The sequence below is a fragment of the Boleophthalmus pectinirostris genome, unplaced genomic scaffold, assembly GCF_026225935.1.
Source record: "Boleophthalmus pectinirostris isolate CB_2022bp ecotype Guang Dong unplaced genomic scaffold, ASM2622593v1 HiC_scaffold_5, whole genome shotgun sequence".
Lineage (NCBI taxonomy): Eukaryota > Metazoa > Chordata > Actinopteri > Gobiiformes > Gobiidae > Boleophthalmus > Boleophthalmus pectinirostris.
In genome coordinates this window covers 37,485,528-37,508,259 of record NW_026571404.1, presented here as the reverse complement: position 1 = coordinate 37,508,259, position 22,732 = coordinate 37,485,528, and the positions used below count along the sequence as shown (strand labels likewise).

General features: G+C 42.0%; 2 long non-coding RNA genes across 2 annotated transcripts; both read right to left on the bottom strand.

Moving 5' to 3' along the window:
• Positions 1–21,043: 21,043 nt before the first annotated feature.
• On the bottom strand, positions 21,044–21,492 carry LOC129411629 (uncharacterized). The gene is made up of 3 exons (XR_008633392.1): positions 21,285–21,492; positions 21,135–21,217; positions 21,044–21,066 (listed from the first exon to the last, which is right to left on the bottom strand). It is a non-coding gene; the product is annotated as an uncharacterized LOC129411629 (long non-coding RNA).
• Positions 21,493–21,661: 169 nt separating this feature from the next.
• LOC129411628 (uncharacterized) lies at positions 21,662–22,172 on the bottom strand. The gene is made up of 3 exons (XR_008633391.1): positions 22,092–22,172; positions 21,805–22,010; positions 21,662–21,730 (listed from the first exon to the last, which is right to left on the bottom strand). It is a non-coding gene; the product is annotated as an uncharacterized LOC129411628 (long non-coding RNA).
• Positions 22,173–22,732: the final 560 nt, after the last annotated feature.

Here is a 22,732-nt window from a genome sequence, read left to right as displayed (position 1 = left end):
CAAACACAAACACAACAAACACAATACACAACACAACACAATACACAAACACAATACACAACACAAACACAATACACAACACAAAACAAACATACACAACACAACACAACACAACACAAACACAATACACAACACAAACACAACACAACACAATACACAACACAAACACAATACACAACACACAACACAACACAATACACAACACACAACACACAATACACACAAACACAAACACAATACACAACACAACAAACACAACACAAACACAACACAAACACAATACACAAACACAAACACAATACACAACACAAACACAACAATACACAACACAAACACAAACACAATACACAACACAAACACAATACACAACCACAAACACAAACAATACACAACAAACACAACACAACACAAACACAATACACAACACAAACACACACATACACACAAACACAAACACAACACAAACACAATACACAACACAAACACAAACACAACACAAACACAAACACAATACACAAACACAAAACACACACACAATACACAACACAAAACACAAACACAATACACAACACAAACACAATACACAACACAACACACAATACACAAACACAAACACACAATACACAACACAAACACAGTACACAACACAATACAAACACAACACAAACAATACACAAACACAAACACAACACAAACACAATACACAACACAAACACAGTACACAACACAAACACAGTACACAACACAAACACAGTACACAACACAAACACAACACAATACACAACACAAACACACAATACACAACACAAACACAATACACAACACAACACAAACACAACACAGACACAACACAAACACAATACACAACACAAACACAATACACAACACAAACACAATACACAACACAAACACAATACACAACACAAACACAATACAACTACTGTAAAACATAGAAAATATTCAGATAATCAACAACAAGAAACTTACATGTCACTTGTTAAAAGTCAATGAAAAAAGGTGTGTTTTTATTAATTAATTAATTAATTTATTTATTTATTTGAGACAGGGACGGCGCACAATTTTTGCATTTACCTTAACAGGAGAGATACATTGTACATCAGTTTGTAGCATCAGTGCTAATGTCCACATTAGAGGTAAGATCTTAAGACCGAGCCCGACCCGACCCGACCCGAAATTCGGGTCGGGTCGGGTCTAAAATGTCAATCATTACTTCGGGTCGGGTCGGGCTCGGGCTTCAAATAAATATATGTTTATAAAATGTATGCTAAAACGATGTGTGGATACTAAACTAAGGAATACTTGTTATAAAATAAATAATATGGATAAAACAGAGAAGTAATGTAATGTAATTGCTATTTAACTACTAAACAGGATCCGCAGAGCCAGAGCTCTGCGCACGTGAACGCCCCCTCTTCATTTAATAATCTTCCCCTCCGCAAGTCTGCATCTATTTTGACCTGGTGTCCCCAATATGGAGGAGCAAGAAGTTAAACTAAAGGCAGGAGAACTGAAAAGACAAACACGCACCGGTAAGAGTGAGGTGTGGAAAAGCTTCAAATTGATTGTTGAAAATGCTACAGAAACTTGCGTTGGCTTCGCTGAATGTCGTCAATGTGGCGCTTTGCTTTCATACGAGAGCAAAAAAGACTGGCACCTCGACGCTGAGCACTGCTCCTCCTCCCGAGTCCTCACAAATAAAATATGACATTTCGGGTTTGCTTTGGGCTCAGGCCTGCAAATCAAGTTAATTGGTCGGGCTCGGGCCGGGTCGGGTTTTAATACCCGTGGGCCGGGTCGGGTCGGGCTGGATTTTTTAGGCCCGATCTCACCTCTAGTCCACATGTCCTCCCTGGACAGATTCATTGATTGATTGTATTTAATTGACCTTGACTATCAACTGTTCTTGGAGACCTGTGTCGCATGTTTTGGGTTGATGGGGGAAACCGGAGCACTCGGAGGAAACCCATCCAGACATGGGGAGAAACATAGAAACTCTTAGGAGTGATTTAAAAAAAGGTACAGACTCCGCCTCAAATCTCTCATGAAGAGAGCCATGGTTCCACAGGCGAGGGGCTGCAAGTTTAGTGTTTGGGACGGTGAGCTGGAGCTGGTTTACTGACCTGAGAGTGCGAGACAGAGCGTAAAAGTGGATCAGCTCAGCGAGGTAGGAGAGCGCTAGACTGTGCAAATGCTTAAAAGTAAATAAAAGAATTTAAAAATTGACGAGAGGCTAAAATAGGTGAGATGCTCTCGTGTTTCCAGGTTCTAGTTAAAAGTCAAGCCGCTGAGTTTTAGACCCACTGCAAACATCAAAGTGCATCTGGGCTCACACCAACATAAAGTGCATTAGAATAATCCAATCTAATCATCACAAATGCATGTATGACAGTTTTGAAGTGTTCTGCTGACTAAATAGGTTTAATTTTGGTCAGTTTCTTAGTTCGAAGAAACTAAACTTTACAACAGCACTAATTTGCTGATCACATTTTAGATCAGGCTCCATTTTGACACCTACAGTAAGTTTGAAACAACTGGCTTCTACTATACTATTATACTATTATACTATTATACTATTATACTATTATACTATTATACTATTACACTATTATACTATTACACTATTATACTATTATACTATTATACTATTACACTATTATACTATTATACTATTACACTATTATACTATTATACTATTATACTATTATACTATTATACTATTACACTATTATACTATTATACTATTACACTATTATACTATTATACTATTATACTATTATATAACACTCTCATCCTTCCGTACCTTAACTATTGTGTGGAAATATGGGGGAATAATTACAAAACAAACATCAATTCCATTTTCTTACTGCAAAAGAAAGCTATTAGAATTGTAAATAATGCTGATTACTATGCCCCAACAAATGCTCTCTTTATTAAATGAAATACATTAAAATTTCATGATCTCGTTGAGCTAAACACTGCACTTGTCATGTTTAAGGCACAGAATAATCAGCTCCCTCAGTGTATCCAAGACATGTTCAAACCCAGAGAGAGTGAGGACAACCTGAGAGGATCAGGCCTCTTTTAGAAAGCTCATGTGAGGACCAGCCTGAATGTTGATGTGTCTCCATCAGAGGTGCTCATCTGTAGAATAGTCTGGATGAAACTGAACACACATTTAAAAATATATATAAGACCAGAATTATAGAGAAATATATAGAGATACAATAAATCATTTTTTACCTTATGGAACTTACAGATTAACTGTAACCCTCAATTATATTTATATATTTAAGTGTATTTATAAACCAATAGGTATAAATATTAACATGTACATGGTCAGTGTGTGTGTGTGTGTGTGTGTGTGTGTGTGTGTGTGTGTGTGTGTGTGTGTGTGTGTGTGTGTGTGTGTGTGTGTGTGTGTGTGTGTGTGTGTGATTTAAGTGCATATTTTTTCCTGCTCTCATAAAAGATGAGTTTTGTTTTGTGTTGTTTTCTGTAAATAGTTCTGCCATCTTGTATCCTGTTTTATATGTTAATAGGGTTTGGCAAAATAAGTGTTAAACTTCAGCCTAAAACCCATCGGTCTGTAGAATATTCTTAGTGTTATGCATAAACTGCATAATTTTTTGTGTTAAATCATTGTAATATGATGTATGATTATGTTAATTGACTGAAGAAAATAAACTAACAATTTTGTGAACCCAGGTCCACAGGGGAAGAATAAATTGAAGAACTAGAGCCAAAAAACATAACTTCAGATTTTCCCTGATTGAGGTTCAGAAAGTTCACTGACATCCAAGATTTGATGTCACTGATACAGTCTAAAAGTGTCTGACAGTCTGTGGATCCTGTTTCTTTACTGGGACATAGATCTGTCTGTCATCAGCATAACATGAGGATACAGGAGGACGGGAGGGCATCTGACGCAGGGATACAGGAGGACGGGAGGGCATCTGACGCAGGGATACAGGAGGACGGGAGGGCATCTGACGCAGGATACAGGAGGACAGGAGGGCATCTGACGCAGGGATACAGGAGGACGGGAGGGCATCTGACAGGGATACAGGAGGACGGGAGGGCATCTGACACAGGATACAGGAGGACGGGAGGGCATCTGACACAGGGATACAGGAGGACGGGAGGGCATCTGACACAGGGATACAGGAGGACGGGAGGGCATCTGACACAGGGATACAGGAGGACGGGAGGGCATCTGACACAGGGATACAGGAGGACGGGAGGGCATCTGACACAGGGATACAGGAGGACGGGAGGGCATCTGACACAGGGATACAGGAGGACGGGAGGGCATCTGACACTCTATATTAGATCATATTCTGTGCAGGGTTTTTTCTTTAGGCAGCAGGAGTGTGCACGAGGAAGCAGGGGTGTGCACGTGACGGTGTAGCATGCACAAGGGTAAACAGGCCTGTCACAATATCACATTATGCATGCTGTTGTGTCCTTAGGCAAGACACCTTCACTCACCTCGCCTGTACCCACGAGTCTTGTCCGTTATACGACAGCTGAAACGAGCGCGCACGTATTGTGACATGCAGCAGAGGAGGCTCACGTGCACGCTCCTCTGCCACGTGCACACGCTTCCCCTCACGTGCACGCTCCTCCTCTAACGTGCACGGCGCTCAGGGCACACACCAGCGTAAATGTGTCAGGTTTCTATCTTTTCTGGAGACATCACAGTGACTTTCATTCATTTCCTGGAGACTGATGCACCTGTGTGAAGTCTGTCCATCAAACCCAAACCCACACACACACAAACTATGTCAGTCGTTCGTGCTTTGTTTGTGATTTGTTTGTGCTGTTTTGTGCTGCAAGTGCTTATGGGGACATCACCAAAAAAGTCAGGCTCATGAATCCTTTCAAAACTATCCATCCAAAGTGTCTGGAGAGAGGTGAGAAGCCGGGGCCAGCGCCAACACAATCCACCGAAATCTCTCTATCTCTGTTTCTCCCTCTCTCGCTTCCTCCCTTACTTTTTCTCTCTATCTCTCTCTCTCTCCCTCAGTGTCTGGACCGCCTTGAAATTTTCACTTTCATATTCTTATTTAAAGTTTGCCTGGAAATCCAGAAGGATATTTCTCTGTATTTAACAGATTCATATACAGTCTGGATTCTTCCAGGCAAATTTAAAGTTCCTTGTTTGAGTAAATTCTTTTGTGTAATTATTTGTACTTCTGCACATTATTTACCAAAGAAATATGCACAATATGACTTATAAGGGTTTATACTTGTTCTGTGTTTACAATGTTCAGATCAATGTTCAATCTGCAGTTATTGCACAAATCTTTGGTACTTATTTATTAAAAAGGTTAATAAATAAATTTTTCATATTTGGTGTATTTGTTTTGGAAATGATAGGTGCGGGTGGTAGGTGCGGGGTGGTGAGGTGCGGGGTGGTAGGTACGGGTGGTGAGGTGCGGGGTGGTGCGGTGGTAGGTGCGGGTGGTAGGTGCGGGGTGGTAGGTGCGGGGTGGTAGGTGGGGTGGTAGGTGGGGTGCGGGGTGGTAGGTGCGGGGTGGTAGGTGCGGGGGTAGGTAGGTGCGGGGTGGTGGTGAGGTGTGGGGTGGTAGGTGCGGAGGTGGGGGTGGTAGGTGCGGGGTGGTAGGTGGGGGTGGTGCGGGTGGTAGGTGAGGTGGGGTGGTAGGTGCGGGTGGTAGGTGCGGGTGGTAGGTGCGGGGTGGGTAGTGCGGGTGGTAGGTGGTAGGTGGTAGGTGCGGGGTGGTAGGTGAGTGCGGGTGGTAGTGGTAGGTGCGGGTGGTAGGTGTGGGTAGGTGGTAGGTGCGGGGTGGTAGGTGCGGGGTGGTGGGGTGGGGGTGGTAGGTGCGGGGTGGTAGGTGCGGTGGGTAGGGCGGGGTAGGTAGGTGCGGGGTGGTAGGTGCGGGTGGTAGGTGCGGGGTGTAGGTGGGGTGGTAGGTGCGGTGGTAGGTGCGGGTGGTAGGCGGGGTGGTAGGTGCGGTGGTAGGTGCGGGGTAGGTGCGGGTGGTAGGTGAGGTGCGGGGTGGTAGGTGCGGGGTGGTGAGTGGGGTGGGTGGTAGGTGGGTGCGGGTGGTAGGTGCGGGGTGGTAGGTGCGGGTGGTAGGCGGGTGGTAGGTGCGGGGTGGTAGGTGGGGTGTAGGTGGTGGTAGTGCGGTGGTGGTAGGTGCGGGGTGGTAGGTGAGGTGTGGGGGGGTAGGTGCTGGTAGGTGCGGGTGGTGGGGTGCGGGGTGGGTGGGGCACCACAAAGCATTTGTACTTAGGCCTCCCAAATGGCTCGAGCAACAGCCCTGTTTTTTCCTCTGTCTTCCTCTTTCTCTGTTCTCTGTCTCTCTCTCTCTGTCTCTCTCTGTGTTTTTGTCTGTCTCTCTGTCTCTCTCTGTATGTCTCTCTCTCTCTTTATCCCTCTCTGTCCTTGTCTCTCTCTCTCTGTCTCCCTATGTCTTTCCCTCTGTGTTTCTGTCTGTCTGTCTTTCTCTCTCTATATCTCTTTTACTTTCTCCCTCTTTGTCCTTGTCTCTCTCTCTGACTCTCTCTTTCTGTTTATCTCTGTCTGTTTATCTATCTGTCTCTCTCTCTCTCTGTCTCTCTTTCTGTTTTTCTGTCTCTGTCTTAACGCTCCTTTGTCAGTGTTTGCTTCTGTGTGCTGAACATTCTGCCATACACATACATGTAGTACAGCTCCAGGGTGATGTCATTGCACAGTATCAATACGCCCTGTCCTTTCACATGAATAAATACATAAATAATCTCCACACTCTGTCCATATGGCCTCTCTCTCTCTCCTTTTCTCTCTTTCTTTTTTTCTCTTGGAGGAGGTTTTTGTCCTCTGTCCCCGTCAGATGTTTTCAGATCAATGGACTTCTCCTCTTTTTTTCACTCCATTTCATCTCTTTCTCTCTCCTTTCCTTTCTCTCCTCTCTGTCCCTTCTGTCTTTCTCCTCCCTCTTCCTCTTCTCTCTCCTCTCTTTGACCTTTTCTCTCTCTGTCTCTGCCACCTCTCTGTTTCTCTCTTTTCCTTTTTCTCTCTCTTCCCCCTTCTCTCACTTTTCCTCTCTTCCTCCTCTCTTGTGCCGCTTCTGTCTCTCCACTTTCCCTCTCTCTTCCCTTCACTCTCATCCCCCTCTCCTTTTCTCTTTCTCTAGTCTTACTTCCTTCTCTCTTCTCTCCTTCCCCCCTCTCTGCCTTCTTCCTTTCCTATTCCTCTTGCCACTCTTCCTTTGTCCTCTCTCTTTGTCTCTCTCTACACCTCCCTCCCTCCTCGTCTCTCTCCCTCTCTCTCTCTCTCTCTCTCTCTCTTTCCCCTGGACTGTCCTTATCCTTCTCTCCTCTTTCTCTGCTCTCTCTCTCTCTCTCCCTTCCCTCCATCTTTTATCTTTTTCTGTCTCTCCCTGCAGGAATCTGTCCTCATTTCTCCTCTCCCTTCTCTCTATCTTTTCTCTTTCTCCCTCTCCCTCCTGGACCCTCATCACTCCCTCTCCTCTTATTTCTTCTCTCTCTCTCCCTCTCTTTTCTCTCTCTCTCTCTCTCTCTCTCTCTCTCTCTCTCTCTCTCTCTCTCTCCCGCTCTCCTCTGGACTCTCTTTCTTTTCCTTCCTCCCTCCTTCTTTCCCTCCTGGACTCTCCTCATCCTCCTCTCCTCTCATTGCTCCTCTCTCTCCTTCCCTTCTCTCAATCCTTTCTCTTTCTCTCTCTTCTCCCTGGGCCCTCATTGTTCACTCTCCTCTTTTTTCCTCTTCTCTCTCTCTCTCTCTCTCTCCCATCTCTCCTCTGGCCTCTCTCTCGTTTCTCTCCACCCTTTCTCCCTCCTTCTTTCCCTCCTGGACTCTCCTCATCCTCCTCTCCTTTCATTTCTCCTCTCTCTCCCTCCCTTCTCTCCATCCTTTCTTTTTCTCTCTCTCCCTCCTGGATCTTCATCGCTCCCTCTCCTCTTATGTCACCCCTCTCTCTCTCTCTCTCTCTCTCTTCTGCCCCCCTCTGGACTCTCTCTCTCTTTCCTCTACACCTTTTCTCCCTCCTTCTTTCCCTCCTGGACTTTCCTCTCATTTCTCCTCTCTCTCCCATCTCTTCATCTTTTCTCTTTCTCTCTCTTCCTCCTGGACCCTCATCACTCCCTCTCCTCTTATTTCTTCTCTCTCTCTCTCTCTCTCTCTCTCTCGCCCGCTCTCCTCTGGACTCTCTCTCGTTTCTCTCCACCCTTCCTCCCTCCTTCTTTCCCTCCTGGACTCTCCTCATCCCCCTCTCCTCTCATTTCTCCTTTCTCTCCTTCCCTTCTCTCCATCCTTTCTCTTTCTCTCTCTTCTCCCTGGACCTTTATCGCTCCCTCTCCTCTTCTTTCTTCTCTCTCTCTCTGTCTCTCTTTCCCGCTCCCCTCTCTCTCTCTCTCTCTCTCTCTCTCTTCCTCTTAAACCCTCATCGCTCCCTCTCCTCTTATTTCCTCTCTCTTTCATTTCTCTCCACCCTTTCTCTCTCCTTCTTTCCCTCCTGGACTCTCCTCATCCCCCTCTCCTCTCATTTCTCCTTTCTCTCCCTCCCTTCTCTCCATCCTTTCTCTTTCTCTCTCTCCTCTCAGGACCTTCATCACTCTCTCTCCTCTTCTTTCTTCTCTCTCTCTCTCTTTCTCTCTCTCCCGCTCCCCTCTGGACTCTCTCTCATTTCTCTCCACCCTTTCTCCCTCCTTCTTTCCCTCCTCATCCCCCTCTCCTCTCATTTCTCCTCTCTCTTTGGGCTATTTCCGTCCTGCAGCCAGGGCTATATTTGGAACGGGTCCATTTGCAAAGTCGTCTGAAGGAGAGAGAGAGAGAGAAAGAGAGGGATAGAGGAGAAAGGGAGAGGGGGATGAGAGAGAGAGGGGGAGGACGGAGAGATGAGAGAGGACAGTGGAAGGTTGCAGGAGCACAGTTGAGGTATTGGTAGTGACAGAGTTTGGGGCGTTTGGTGCTGAAGGAAATGCAGCTGTGACAATAATCTCAGCGCAGACACGTGCAGGCTCACCCTATGGGACCCGTGGCACCTATGGGACCAGGGGGAGCTATAGGACTATAGTAGACGTCCATATTTCCCCGGGACAGTCCCAGTTTTGAGCCTGTCCCAGCGGATTTATCCAAAACCAGTGATTTGTCCCAGTTTTGTCCCGATTTTTGACCAATAGTACCAATAGTTTGACCAATTGTCTATTTTTATATATATATATATATTTGTTTGTTTGTTTTAGGTTTTAGTTTAGGTAAAACCACAGAAAAAAAACAGAAAATATGATTGTACTGACTCATGTTATCGTGAATAAGTCAAGTGCAGAACAATTTTCTTTAATTACGTGCTCCTTTCACAATTTTATTATTATCATTTATTATTATGAGAACAAGTCACTACAGTTTAAAAGGAACCAAAAAAAAAAAAAAAAAAACTGATTCAGAACCGAGGTTATGGAGCGACGCATCACTGTGAAAGGGGTTCATTTATGGAGAGTCTTGACAAAGAAATGAAAGAATCAAGTACATTGATGACAAAAAAAAAAACACACATCAAATCGTTTCTGTTTGCAATTGATGAATAATTGTGCCCGAACTGAAATGTACTGATTTGAAATGTTTTAAAGTCACAATAGGTGTTGAACATAAGATGACTCTTCTTTCTGCTCTTTTTCATTCATTTTTTGTATGTTTGATGTAGTGACACTGTTGTTGTTGTCTTTTTATTGCCTGGAAATCCAGGATATTTCTCTGTATTTGTTCTACAGATCCATATCAGCCACTGGAACAGCGATGAGTCTGGATTCTTACAGGCAAGTATTTTTATACTTTATGAAATAAATAAATAAAAAAATAAAAATACCAACCATGATCAACCGCGGTGTGTCCCAGTTTCTGATTTAGAAAATCTGGTCTCTCTAGACTCTGGGCTTTATGTGGACATACTCACTTGTAAAGTCTGATCCTGTCAGATGTCAGAAGCTCAGAGGTCTGGTCAGGACTTGGATGGAGACACTGAGAAAATCAGGAGTCACAGTGGGGCGCCAGTCACAGAAAAACTGCTGTTGTGCAAGACACTTCACCTACATTGCCTCGTATGAAAGTGGAGTGTGCATGTGTGTGTATTGGTGGCTGTCAGGGTTCCCGCAGTCATGGAAATCCTGGAAAAGTCATGCAAATTTTAAATGTCATGAACATATTCACCTTTTGTTCAAAAGAGACGACAATAAATGCACTGACAAGATTTTGAATGTTAAAAACTATAATCCCAAACCATAAGGTGAGTGGAAAGAGTTCACATTTCATATTAAGCCCTAAAAGTCTGATCAGTTCTACACATGTATGTGCTGTAAAGTCATGGAAAATTCACTTAAGCTCATGAAATGTTTTGAAATTTTGTCAGTGAAAAAGAGTGGGAACTCTGGGTAGTGGTCGGAGGGCCGACAGGTCAGACTGACAGCCTCACTTCCATCAGTCTGTCCCAGGGCAGCTGTGGCTTCATTAGTAGTTTACCATCACTTAGTGTGAAGTGAATGAACAATGAACTGTAAAGTGTCTGTAAGGCTCTGTATAAATGTAATGAGTAATAATTCATGAATTAAACCATGAAACATAAATACATGAAATAAAACGTGCACTCAGAAAACAGTTTCAATTCTTTTTACAAACTGTTGCAGAATAAACAGTAGCAGCCCGAGAGTGGAAGAGAAGAGGCTTGACACTGGAGTTTAACACTGGAGAAGTTTCTTTACATCAGACATGAACCTCCGGGACACTGTGACTGCGTTCAGACTGCAGCCTGAAGTGACCCAAATCCCATTTTTTTGGCCTCTATGTTCCTGTATCTGATCTTTTTATGTCAGTCTGAACCACACAGATCAGATTTTTTCAAATGTGACCCAGGACACTTGGATATGTGCTCCTGAAACTGATACATATCTGATCTTTTGACATGCGACTTCAAGTCTGAACAGCCGAGGTGCATTCATCCACCTACACGTTATCAACAAACGACAAATGTACACGAAAGTTCTTCTTGTCAGATGAAAATTGTTAATGAACTCCATGTCACTGAAGTGAAGCACATCACCACTCACCACTCTTGGCTCCGTCTCCACATCCACACGTTCCTTTCAACGGATGTCGCTGCCGCTGTCCCACAAAACACCACGGCCAAAAACCTCGTCCTTCTCAATCTCCTCCTTAAAACAAGTAAGTTGTTCATGTTCTGGCTCCGGTACGAGAGGAACTTTAAAATCTCCAGGTGCTCGATGCTGCGTCCATGTTTGGACAACTCGCACGCTCACTGAGGTTGACGTCGTCGTGTCTCCAGTGCACATGTGGGACACTTTTGGGACGTTTAATGTTCACACTGGAGATCACATACAAGTCACATTTAATTGTAAATTAAATTTCAGAAAAAAAATCTGAATTGAGCATTAAGCCCTGCAGTCTGAACGTGGCCTGTGATGCTCTTGTCCATTCAGGTTTACACAGGTTACACTTTTATTGTTCCTATAGAGACATGTGTCCTCTGCATTTGACCCACTGCAGCGCTCAGGCACCCATCTCCACATCTCCAATCAGTCTTGCTCAGAAATATCTTAGCTGGAGGATTTCTAATGTGCATGTTTTGTCCTGCTTTCATTGTAGGGAGTATTACTGGCACACTGTCAAATCTAACACTAGGGTTCAGTTGCATTTATCTCGTTTATTTTACTCACAGCGATGAATCTGTGGATCTTAATGACTGTGGTAAAGTAACAATGACTTTTAGGGTGGAAAAAGCATATGACTTCAACAGTGACGTGTTATTGTCGAGTCCAGCTTCTTTAACACAAATCCCATGTGTGTGTATGTTGTGAGTGTATTGTGTATGTCTCGTGTGGAATAGTTTGTGTATTCATGTCACACTGGACTTCTCTTCAGCTCCTTTCATATTTATTTTATTTATTTTGTGTTCGTCTGATCCTCCCTTTTTCAAATCCGACACCGATTTGCCGCGGTGAACGATGCTCACTGACGTTAAATGTGAACTGTCTCTGCGCTTTGATTCTGATGAGGAAGTGACACATTTAGCCTCAAGCCGATGTCCGAACGCATCACAGCGCAGCGCCCCCGATGGCCTTTTACATCTCCATCCACCCACAGAACATCTGACCTGCCCCCGCCTCACGCCAACGCCACAGCGAGACGGGACGACGGGAGGGCATCTGACACACAGAAATAGAGGAGATGTAATGTCTGACAGCCACTGATGCAGGAATATGGGAGGGCATCTGACACACACTGACATGAAGAGAAGCATTTGACAGACCCTCCACCAGAAAAGTTACAAGATGCACCTTTAACGACAAAAGATACAAATGAGGAGGGGCTAAGAATGTGTTCGAAACAAAACAAAACAACAGGAAACTAGATTTAAACTTGACTTAGTCCTGGTCCAGACCTGGTCCACATCTGGTCCAGACCTGAGGAGAGCTGGTTCTGGTTTTGTCTCTCTCTTGTAGGTAAGTTCTTTGCTCTTTATCTGTGACTGTGTGAGTGATGCTGTTTTTAAGACAAGACACTGCAGACAAAACCCACACTGCAAAAATGACTTGAGATGATCAAATCATTTGAGACTTGATGATCCTTCTGCATCCTCCTGCATCAATGTAACACTACAGGGATGCAGGAGGACGGGAGGGCATCTGACACACAGGGATATTTATTCTTGGGTTCGTGGAGTGTCCAGTGATTTGTGTTTTCCTCCTCCCTTCAAGGATTTGGGCATCTTAAACACAACTAATGTTAACTTCAGCCCATCTTGAGTTGGAATTGTGCCCTAGGGTGGTCCAAAAATGTTTTTTTTTTTTTTTAGATTGTCTAGATTAGAAGCCTGCATTTGGTTCCATATCTGGCCAGAAATATTTGGGTCAAAATTTTATGCAAATTGATTAATATTTAGAGGTTGTTCAAGACACTTGAACTTGAAAAATTGTAAATTGCCCTATAGAGCCTTATAAAGTGCAGCTCCACTGTGTCTTTGTTGGCGTCACTAAAGTTGTGTCTGTGCTTTTTGACACAGGTAGATCCTGTTTGTGATCGTCATTCTTTGCTCTACAGTTCAAATCTTGAATAAGCTTCACCTCCTTTCAGAAACATCATTAACACTTTCCTGGAAGGCATAATTTTAGCATCTTCTGAGAGTCTTGAAGAAACACATGGTGCTGGTGGAGAGAAAATCCCTGTTGTGCTTTTCTTCATAATCTGCTGGATTAAGGGCGTCACGTCGCTTTGGTGGAACCTCTGAACCTTCCTTTCCCATCATTTTGTGAAGCATCAGCTTCTTCTGTCACACTGGAGTGAAGAATGCAGGACAAACAGTTCTTCACTCAAGGACCAAAGATGTCGGCCCAAAGCTGTTCAGATGCTTTCTGAATTTTCATCCTGACATCTTCTTAAGGAAAACCGAATCATCTGCAGGATCTTCTAAATTTCTCATGCATCTTGAGCAACCTCTGAAACATCTCCTTTTTCTTCCAAATTTCTTCCAAGATCATCTTTAAGATGTTAAAACCTAATGCAGGGTTCTATCTGAAGCTTTATTTAAGTCTACTAGTGACCACTCCACTCCAGCCCAGAGAGTCTGTCTCTTATTTTGCCTGGACAAGGGCCTCCTTTTGCTTGTTTCTGTAGAACTGCTGTCCCTTTAACTATAATCTTCCACAGTTGTGCCAAACATGGATCTGTCTCCATGAACAATGTTCTAAGTCAGACCTGGGCCACAAATGGACCTTTGGTCGACTCTGACCAACCTGTTTAAGATCATTTGGAATTACAACATATTTTATCATTTGACCTCATGCCTGGACTAAAGCTGCATTGCTTTTATTTTACACATGTTTTTAAAATGACATTTTTTGTTCAGCAGTCTCAGTTTTTCATTACTTAGTCAGAACATAAACTCTTCCCAGTGTGAGCAGCTCATCTAAACAATGATATTTCCTGCTTTGTATAAAGAAATACAATGAATATTATGCAGAACTGAGTTAAACATTTTGTCCCAGTCCTCCACAATATTTTCTCGTGTGGCCTCGTTTTCTGTTCACTTTAGCTTTAGATGTGCAGTGTGTACAAAGGTCCACCAGAGGGAGCTACGCCAACACAGAATCTGTTAATCTTGAACCTATTTGTACTAAACAGACATGTTCATTTCTCCTAATGCAGTTATTACTCTGGCAATTAGCATTATCAGGTCAAAAATGAATGTCTAAATACAAAGTACAATAAGCAAATGTATGCTAGATTATTATAATTATTATTTTTTGTTCCGGGCTGTTAATTTTTTATAAAGCACGAGGTAATTTGATGGTGAAATGTATAATATTGGAATCGTAGTTTTAAAAATATGCCAAGATACACTATTAATCTAGGCTTTTATTAACGTTTGTAAAAAGAGTTAAAGAGATTAAATTCACACTCACCTTCTTGTCTCTAAGGAAATGTTGTTGCTTTTCCTGCATGTTTCTCAGCATGTCTTTAAACTCATCGATTTTGTGTCTATTCATTTATTTTTATTGCTCAACAATCAAACAAATGCATTTTTACTCTGAGTCTGGTCTCCTCTCCACAGATCTAACCTATGACCTTCAAGGAGTTCAAGGACATTTGCCTAACTACTTTTGACTACTACCCAACTACTGCAACATAAAATAACGATGTAATTCCTGAATGCAGACAGCTGACCACAAATGGACATATAATCTGCTGTGTAAAGAGGATTATTGATCTGATCCACATCCCGCAGCAGCAGCAGCAGCAGCAGCTTTGTTTTAAGACAACACCTGGGCTCATGATGCTGGCTCTTGTTGGCATTTGTAGCTTTTGGCATTAACAGAAAAGCACTTCACATTGTTTTTTTTATTATCATTATTATCATTATTATTATTAAGGATAACAGAATGTAAAATTAAAAATATATATGTATATACAACAATCAATATTTAACAAAATACAATAATCAACATAAAATAAAACACAAAAACATAAAGCAACACCCACAACAATTACAAAACAACAAAAAAAAGCCCCCATTTCCCCCCGACCACACACACCGACACAACTCTGGCTAAATCAAACAAAAGTCATGTGGTAGTGCAACATAAACACACCACTAGGCCCCCTCACATTTAAACATTACAGCCAGTTCATCATTGAAATTCCTTTTCTCTCTATCTTTCTCTCTTTTTTTCTCTCCCATTATTTTTATTAATTATTAATGAATGATGATGATGATAGTAGTAGTAATAGTAGTAGTAGTAGTAGTAGTAGTAGTAGTAGTAGTAGTAGTAGTAGTAATAGTAGTAGTATAGTAGTAGTAGTAGTAGTAGTAGTAGTAGTAGTAGTAGTAGTAGTAGTAGTAGTAGTAGTAGTAGTAGTAGTAGTAGTAGTAGTAGTAGTAGTAGTAGTAGTAGTAGTAGTAGTAGTAGTAGTAGTAGTAGCAGTAGTAGTAGTAGTAGTAGTAGTAGTAGTAGTAGTAGTAGTAGTAGTAGTAGTAGTAGTAGTAGTAGTAGTAGTAGTAGTAGTAGTAGTAGTAGTAGTACTAGTAGTAGTAGTAGTAGTAGTAGTAGTAGTAGTAGTAGTAGTAGTAGTAGTAGTAGTAGTAGTAGTAGTAGTAGTAGTAGTAGTAGTAGTAGTAGTAGTAGTAGTAGTAGTAGTAGTAGTAGTAGTAGTAGTAGTAGTAGTAGTAGTAGTAGTAGTAGTAGTAGTAGTAGTAGTAGTAGTAGTAGTAGTAGTAGTAGTAGTAGTAGTAGTAGTAGTAGTAGTAGTAGTAGTAGTAGTAGTAGTAGTAGTAGTAGTAGTAGTCTAGTAGTAGTAGTAGTAGTAGTAGTAGTAGCTAGTAGTAGTAGTAGTAGTAGTAGTAGTAGCTAGTAGTCTAGTAGTAGTAGTAGTAGTAGTAAAGTAGTAGTTCCTTTCATTTTGAAGTAATATTAAAGTATTTCAGAAGAAGAAAAAAAATGATGTAAAATCCTGCACCTTCTACTTGTTTGCACAATTTTCCCTCCGTTACTTTCCCTCCGTTACCATGACCTTTCTTAATCAAAAATCTCATGAGTCAAAAAGTAAGAGGTTTTTCAACCTAATCTTGTACCATATGGTAGAAAACTATATGAAGCAAATATTCAAACCAGTTTGTTAAGGATATGGAAGTGAGAACCAAGAGTTATCACTGTTTGGATTTATTGCCCAAAAAGTGCTGCATATTTCATTCCCTCCGTTACCGACATGAGTTTTTACATTTTTTGTCAACAACTTGAAAGAATATCACAGGTTTAACTTGACCCTGTTGGAGTGTAACTCTTTCCTACATTCTGATACTTTACTTATTTCAATAGTCCCTCTAGTTTCTGAATAAGAGACATTTGAATGTCAAAAATCTGCCCCTGTTTCCCTCCGTTAACACTTGACCGAACCCAGTAGTAATAGTAGTAGTAGTAGTAGTAGTAGTAGTAGTAGTAGTAGTAGTAGTAGTAGTAGTAGTAGTAGTAGTAGTAGTAGTAGTAGCAGTAGCAGTAGTAATTATTTTATTATTACAATTTCACATTTCACATGTCCTTCATTTGACAGCCTTTTACAGGAGGACGGGAGGGCATCTGACACACATTAATACACAGGGATATAGAAGGACGGGAGGGCATCTGACACACAGGATGTAAACAGAAGAATAATCCAATCCCATATGAGATAGAATTCCCATGTTATGGTTTAGATGATGTTATTTTTAGTCCTGTGCCTCAGCCCCTCATCTCCGCTTGCAGGTACTATTTTTATCTGCTGTGTCAAACGTACACGACGCATCTCAATCTGCGGGAACGTGGACGACAGGAAACCACAACAGGAAAGAAATAAAACACACAGAAAAAAAAACTAAACAAATAGTGAACTGGTTTTGAATATGAGGAGGTTAGAATCAGACCCACAGGGAGAAGGTCCCAGGTTCAAATCCCAGAGCTGATCAATTATGCTAAAATATGCAAATGATACTTCGCAGCATTAACATTTCCTGAGGGTGTGACACTAACTAGAGGCATTGCTCTGTTGGAAGCTTTATCAGACTTTAATTTGAACTTTGTTTTAACACAATCTGATCAGGAAGAGCTGATTTGTGCTGTGAAACAAGTCCCTCTCCAAAAACATTACTTATGCTCACTCCGGAGTATAAATCACACTAGCCAAAAAAAAAAAAAAAAAAAAGCATAATGAAAGAAAAAAATATATAACTTGCACCGGACTATAAGTTTTTGCACTTTTTGGGGGAAATTTATTTTTATAAAATCAGAGATCAGATCCGACATTTCCTGTGTAAAGTCAAGTTCTAGTAATAATAATAGAAGAGAGAACAACAGACTGTTAACGTCACATATGAACAGTTCTTCAGATAAATATAACATCAACAACAGAACAGAACAAGTTTACCAAACTCTCCATCTCATTCCAAATCACTAAATCCATTCAATTCTTCATCCTCGGTGTCACTTCTTCTCGACCTCCGGAGGTAAACAGAGCGTCACTTCCTCTTCTGTGTCGCTGTCGTCAGACTCAGCATCAGTTCCAGTTAGAATTATTCGGGCTATTCTGAGTCCTAACAAGATGGTTTCTGTGTCACTGAAGTCCAGGCTTTGTTCATCCATCCAGTGACTTCAGGAAAGTTTCATGGTGCATCCTCCTGGTGTCACAAGTTTCTCTCTCACTCCAAACTTTCTTTCTGCTGCTCGATTACCGTTTTCAGCTGCAGATTTCACGATTTGCAGTTTGTAATCTGCAAAATCTGATTTTCTTTTTGGGGGCATTTGTGTTCAGTCTTCTCAGTCGTCTTTATAAAGTTGTTTAAATGTTACATTTTCAGTAGTGCAGAAGTAATGGACAGACAGAACAGAGGCTCTTTCTGGCCAAATGACAGTGGTACAGGACAAACAGGAGCAGCAGATACTCACACACAAGACTAGAGCCTCTCAAGGCTGTCAGGGTGAAAAAATAAATATATAAGTCACAACGGAGTATAAGTCGCAGGAAACACCCAAACCATGAAAAAAGTGCGACTTATAGTTTTAAAAAATAGGGTAAACGTCACAGCAGCATTAGCCAACAGTTTTCTCTCATTTTTTTGTTGTAAATCAAACTCCTAAACAGGACAACCAACACTGATCAAAAGCTCCTGAAATCTGTTTTATTTTTTTCTTGAGTTTTCAGACAATCTTAAAACATTTTTGGCAGTGTTTGCTAATGTGTGCATTGTGCCTCCACTGCTGAATATTCCTCCATAGGCACAGATGTAGAAAACCCCCAGCGTGATGTTGCTGCAAAGTGTCAATAGGGTGTGTTCTAAAATTTTCAGATCATCACCTGAGATAGAGCAGGAACCTATGTAACTATGGGAGATTCACTGTTTTTGAAAGAAATATTCAAAATGATGATTCACAAATGCTGAACCTTCTCATTTGTTTGGAATTGGCTGCACAGACATCTCATGTTTGAAGTCCTTTCAACTGACAACCCTCACGTCTTCAGGACTGAATAATGGCAACACTTTCTGAAGATATTATGAAAAAATCACTTAACTTTTTTTATGTACACTGACAGAGAAGATATTGAATTTTGTGACCATTTTAGTTTAATGTGGTCAACCCAATAATTACAAAGATATGAACCATAAACCAAGAGTGACTGGAAATCAGCTGGAAAGCATTTGAGAGGGAATTGTTTAACAGCACAAATCACCTGCTGTTGTTCTTTCTGGTCAGAGTGTGATCAATTAAGGCTCACAATAATGACTCACTCTAGTAACAGAGCTTCAGACAGAGCACCTGCTCCGGTGTCATTTTCTTGAGTGTGGTGACCTCTGCTGGATATTTGGAGCAGTGCAGGTGAGAAGGGAAATATTGTCTTAGGGTTTAGGAGTCCAAAGAAATGTATGCAACCTGCACTTTTACACTTAAAAAAAGTACAGTCACAACTGAACCTGTGTCCTCAAAGCCTTCACCTGCAGACAGAGACACATTCAAGTTTGTCTCATTCTCAGTTTATGGACAGGCCTCATGTGAAGCTCAGAATCTCCAGAATTCCCTCCCTGAGCTCCAGAGGCTACAGACTCATGTCTGGCTGCAGGTGCTGGAGTTTAGGGAGTGACCATTTAGGTACTGGAACTGGCAACTCAAATGAGAGACTCATGTGAGGTTTGTCCTGCTTTCTGATAGGATAATCGTCTTGAACACCAAATTATAATTTTTTTTTTTTTTTGTAATGAATAATAAATCAGCGTTACAATTGTTATAACACACAGCCAAAGGCAAAGTTTCCACAGCAGCAACCTGATCTACTGCTCAAATCAGCTCCAACAACGTCAGCAAAACTACAATGCTGTAAGCAGCTACGGTCACAACACCAACCCACAGCACTGGCTGCTCCTACAGCACACGGCAGAACACCGGAGGGAGCAGAATGTATGTCAATTTTATTTTAATTTGTTTTGGCTTTAAATTATGTATGTTTGTGTGTATGCGTGTATGTATGTGTGTATGTGTTTATGTGCATCAGCACATCCGAGAGACGCCCGGCGCTGAGGAGAACAGCTTTATTGTGGCTGGTGGAGGAGGAAATCAGTATCCTGATTCAGGATCAGTAGGCCTATGATAAGAATCTTGCAGCTATTACATTTATTACAGTTTGAATAGCTTTTGGTGGCATCTGGTAGCAGAAATGCAAAAACAACTAGATTATGCATGCAAATATATTTATTATCTTCAGCTAGAACTAAAATGAAAAAAATAAATACAAGTGGAATAACTGAAGGCAAGTTAAATAGTTCGAATAAGTAAGGGGCTATTCAAATACGACATACAAGAGTAAACAATGCTTATGCTGTTGGCTGCTAATGTTCTTATCAGCTTGTTGAGGACAAGTTTAGGCTCGAGCAGTTGACACGTGACTTAATATCGGACAGAAACTCTTCATCTTCAGACACACAGTAGTATTTCTCTAGCAAGGACCACAACAATGGAATACGGTAAAGATATTTATTGACGATGGCGAGATGTGATGGCTGGGAGGAGACTCTGTATGGGGGCTCTGTCTCAGGTGGGCAGCCGGACCGATTTAGGACCCACCCTTTGTAGAAGATGAGGTCTTCAGGCTGAAGGATGAATGAGAGGTACGGGGTGGGAGGGAGGGGGTCGAGAGAGCAGAGACAGACGGTGTTGTTGGGATAGGCCTGTATAAATAGGGCTTTTGGGTCATTGAAGGTGTGGTTGAGCTGAGCTTGGTTCGCTGGAGAGGAGCAGGGGGAGGTTGAGGCATGGTCCTACTCCTGAATCTAAGAAGACAACAGACCAGAAGACAATTAAATAGAATACATTTTGTTGTCCACCATGAATGCACTTAAAAATGAGCTGTGCGTAAGGACAGTGCATTACAGTACTTACATTATGGTGTTTAAGGAAAATGTTCAGGTTTCCCAGAGCCTTGTGTTCACTGTGTTGTGTAGCATTACGGTGTTGGTAAAGGATGCCATGCGCCGCTCGGACAGGGCACAACCTGTGTGAACGCAGTTGCTCAGCAGAAGTGTGGGAAGGAGTGTCCACATCCACTTAGATGAGATGATCAGAGCTGAACTGCATACAAGACAGATGCACTGATAAAGCATGAACATCACTGACACGTTTGGCAGTGGCCTTCCATTTCTGTCCCTGGATATGAGATACATGGATATAAGCTTCCTTCCTCCACTCCTCCTCTCCACAGTTCTATCTCACTGGAAGAAAAAAACACAAATAAATGTACTTCAATAATTTATACTATAAATATAAAAAACTTACCTGTTGTGAGTTAGTAACCCGGCAGTCCCACCTCAGGACATCAGCCTCCCTCCTGACCCAGCCTGGACCTTTTGCAAAAAACACAAATATTCAGTATACTCTGAGGAGGGACAAATAGAATCCGTAGAGCTCTCAAGTGTACCTGTATTTTGTATGACAACATGTATATAAGCCTCCTTCCTCCACTCCTCCTCTCCAGAGCCCCCACTGTAAAGTTCCATCTCACTGTAAGAAAATATGACAAGTAAAAGTCCTGTACTTCAATAATTCAATACTATAAACACAAAACTTACCTGTACTATATATTCTTTGCTTTTGTTACCTTCAGTGTTTTCCCCTCCTCCTCTTTCTGCAGAGACCTGCCTGATATTGGAAGCTCAAAGGAAAAGAAATAAGTATTATTTTTCTGTAAAGTAATGTGGTAATAATGAATCAATACTCACCATTGTGCCCAATATATTTGTCATATATTCCTGTATTTAAGTCCCAAACAACAGGAAAAATGTGTGCTGTCATTCAGTCGCCACACATGTTGCTTTGGCTCAGTGTTGCTTCGGAGACTGTTGCTCTAGAATACAGGGGGCATCAGAGGTGGTTCCGGCAGGTCAGTGGACAGCACACTGGTCCTCGTGCAGAATATGGAGCACATAGGCCATGGTGCTTTGAGTCTTGAGCTGGACACACGACAGTCCCACCTCAGGACCTAAGCCTGGACCTCAGGCAGACTCTGGGAACACAGAAAAAAAAAAAACACAAATATATAATGTACTTAGAGAGACAAATGCAATTCATCGTTGTCGACAATGTACCTGTATTTTGTATAACATGGATATAAGCCTCCTTCCTCCACTCCTCCTCTCCACAGCCTGCAGTCTAAAGTTCCATCTCACTGTAAGAAAAAAACAAGAAATACATTTCCTGTACTTCAACAACTTCATACTGTAAATGTATATAAAAACTTACCTGTACTGTATATTCTTTGTTTGTCACTTTGGGGAGCTGTTACTCGGGGATACAGGGGACATCTGAGGCGTTTCCTGCAGGTTGGTGGACAGCACACGGGTCGTCATTGGGAAGCATGGAGAGAACACAGGCCATGGTGCTTTGTCTCTTGAGCTGGACACGTGACAGTCCCACCTCAGCACCTGAGCCTGGACCTCAGGCAGACTCTGGGAGCACAGAAAAAAAAAAACACAAATATATAATATACTTAGAGAGACAAATGCAATTCATTGTTGTTGACAATGTACCTGTATTTTGTGTGACAACATGTATATAAGCCTCCTTCCTCTACTCCTCCTCTCCACAGCCCCCACTGTAAAGTTCCATCTCATTGTAAAAAAAATAAGAAAAGTAAAGGTCCTGTACTTCAATAATTCAATACTATAAACACAAAACTTACCTGTACTATATATTCTTTGCTTTTGTTACCTTCAGTGTTTTCCCCTCCTCCTCTTTCTGCAGAGACCTGCCTGATATTGGAAGCTCAAAGGAAAAGAAATAAGTATTATTTTTCTGTAAAGTAATGTGGTAATAATGAATCAGTACTCACCATTGTGCCCAATATATTTGTCATATATTCCTGTATTTAAGTCCCAAACAACAGGAAAAATGTGTGCTGTCATTCAGTCGCCACACATGTTGCTTTGGCTCAGTGTTGCTTCGGAGACTGTTGCTCTAGAATACAGGGGGCATCAGAGGTGGTTCCGGCAGGTCGGTGGACAGCACACTGGTCCTCGTGCAGAATATGGAGCACATAGGCCATGGTGCTTTGAGTCTTGAGCTGGACACGTGACAGTGCCACCTCAGCACCTGAGCCTGGACCTCAGGCAGACTCTGGAACAAGAGGCCCTGTGAATATCTTGATTTTCCACTGAATTCTCAAATGTCC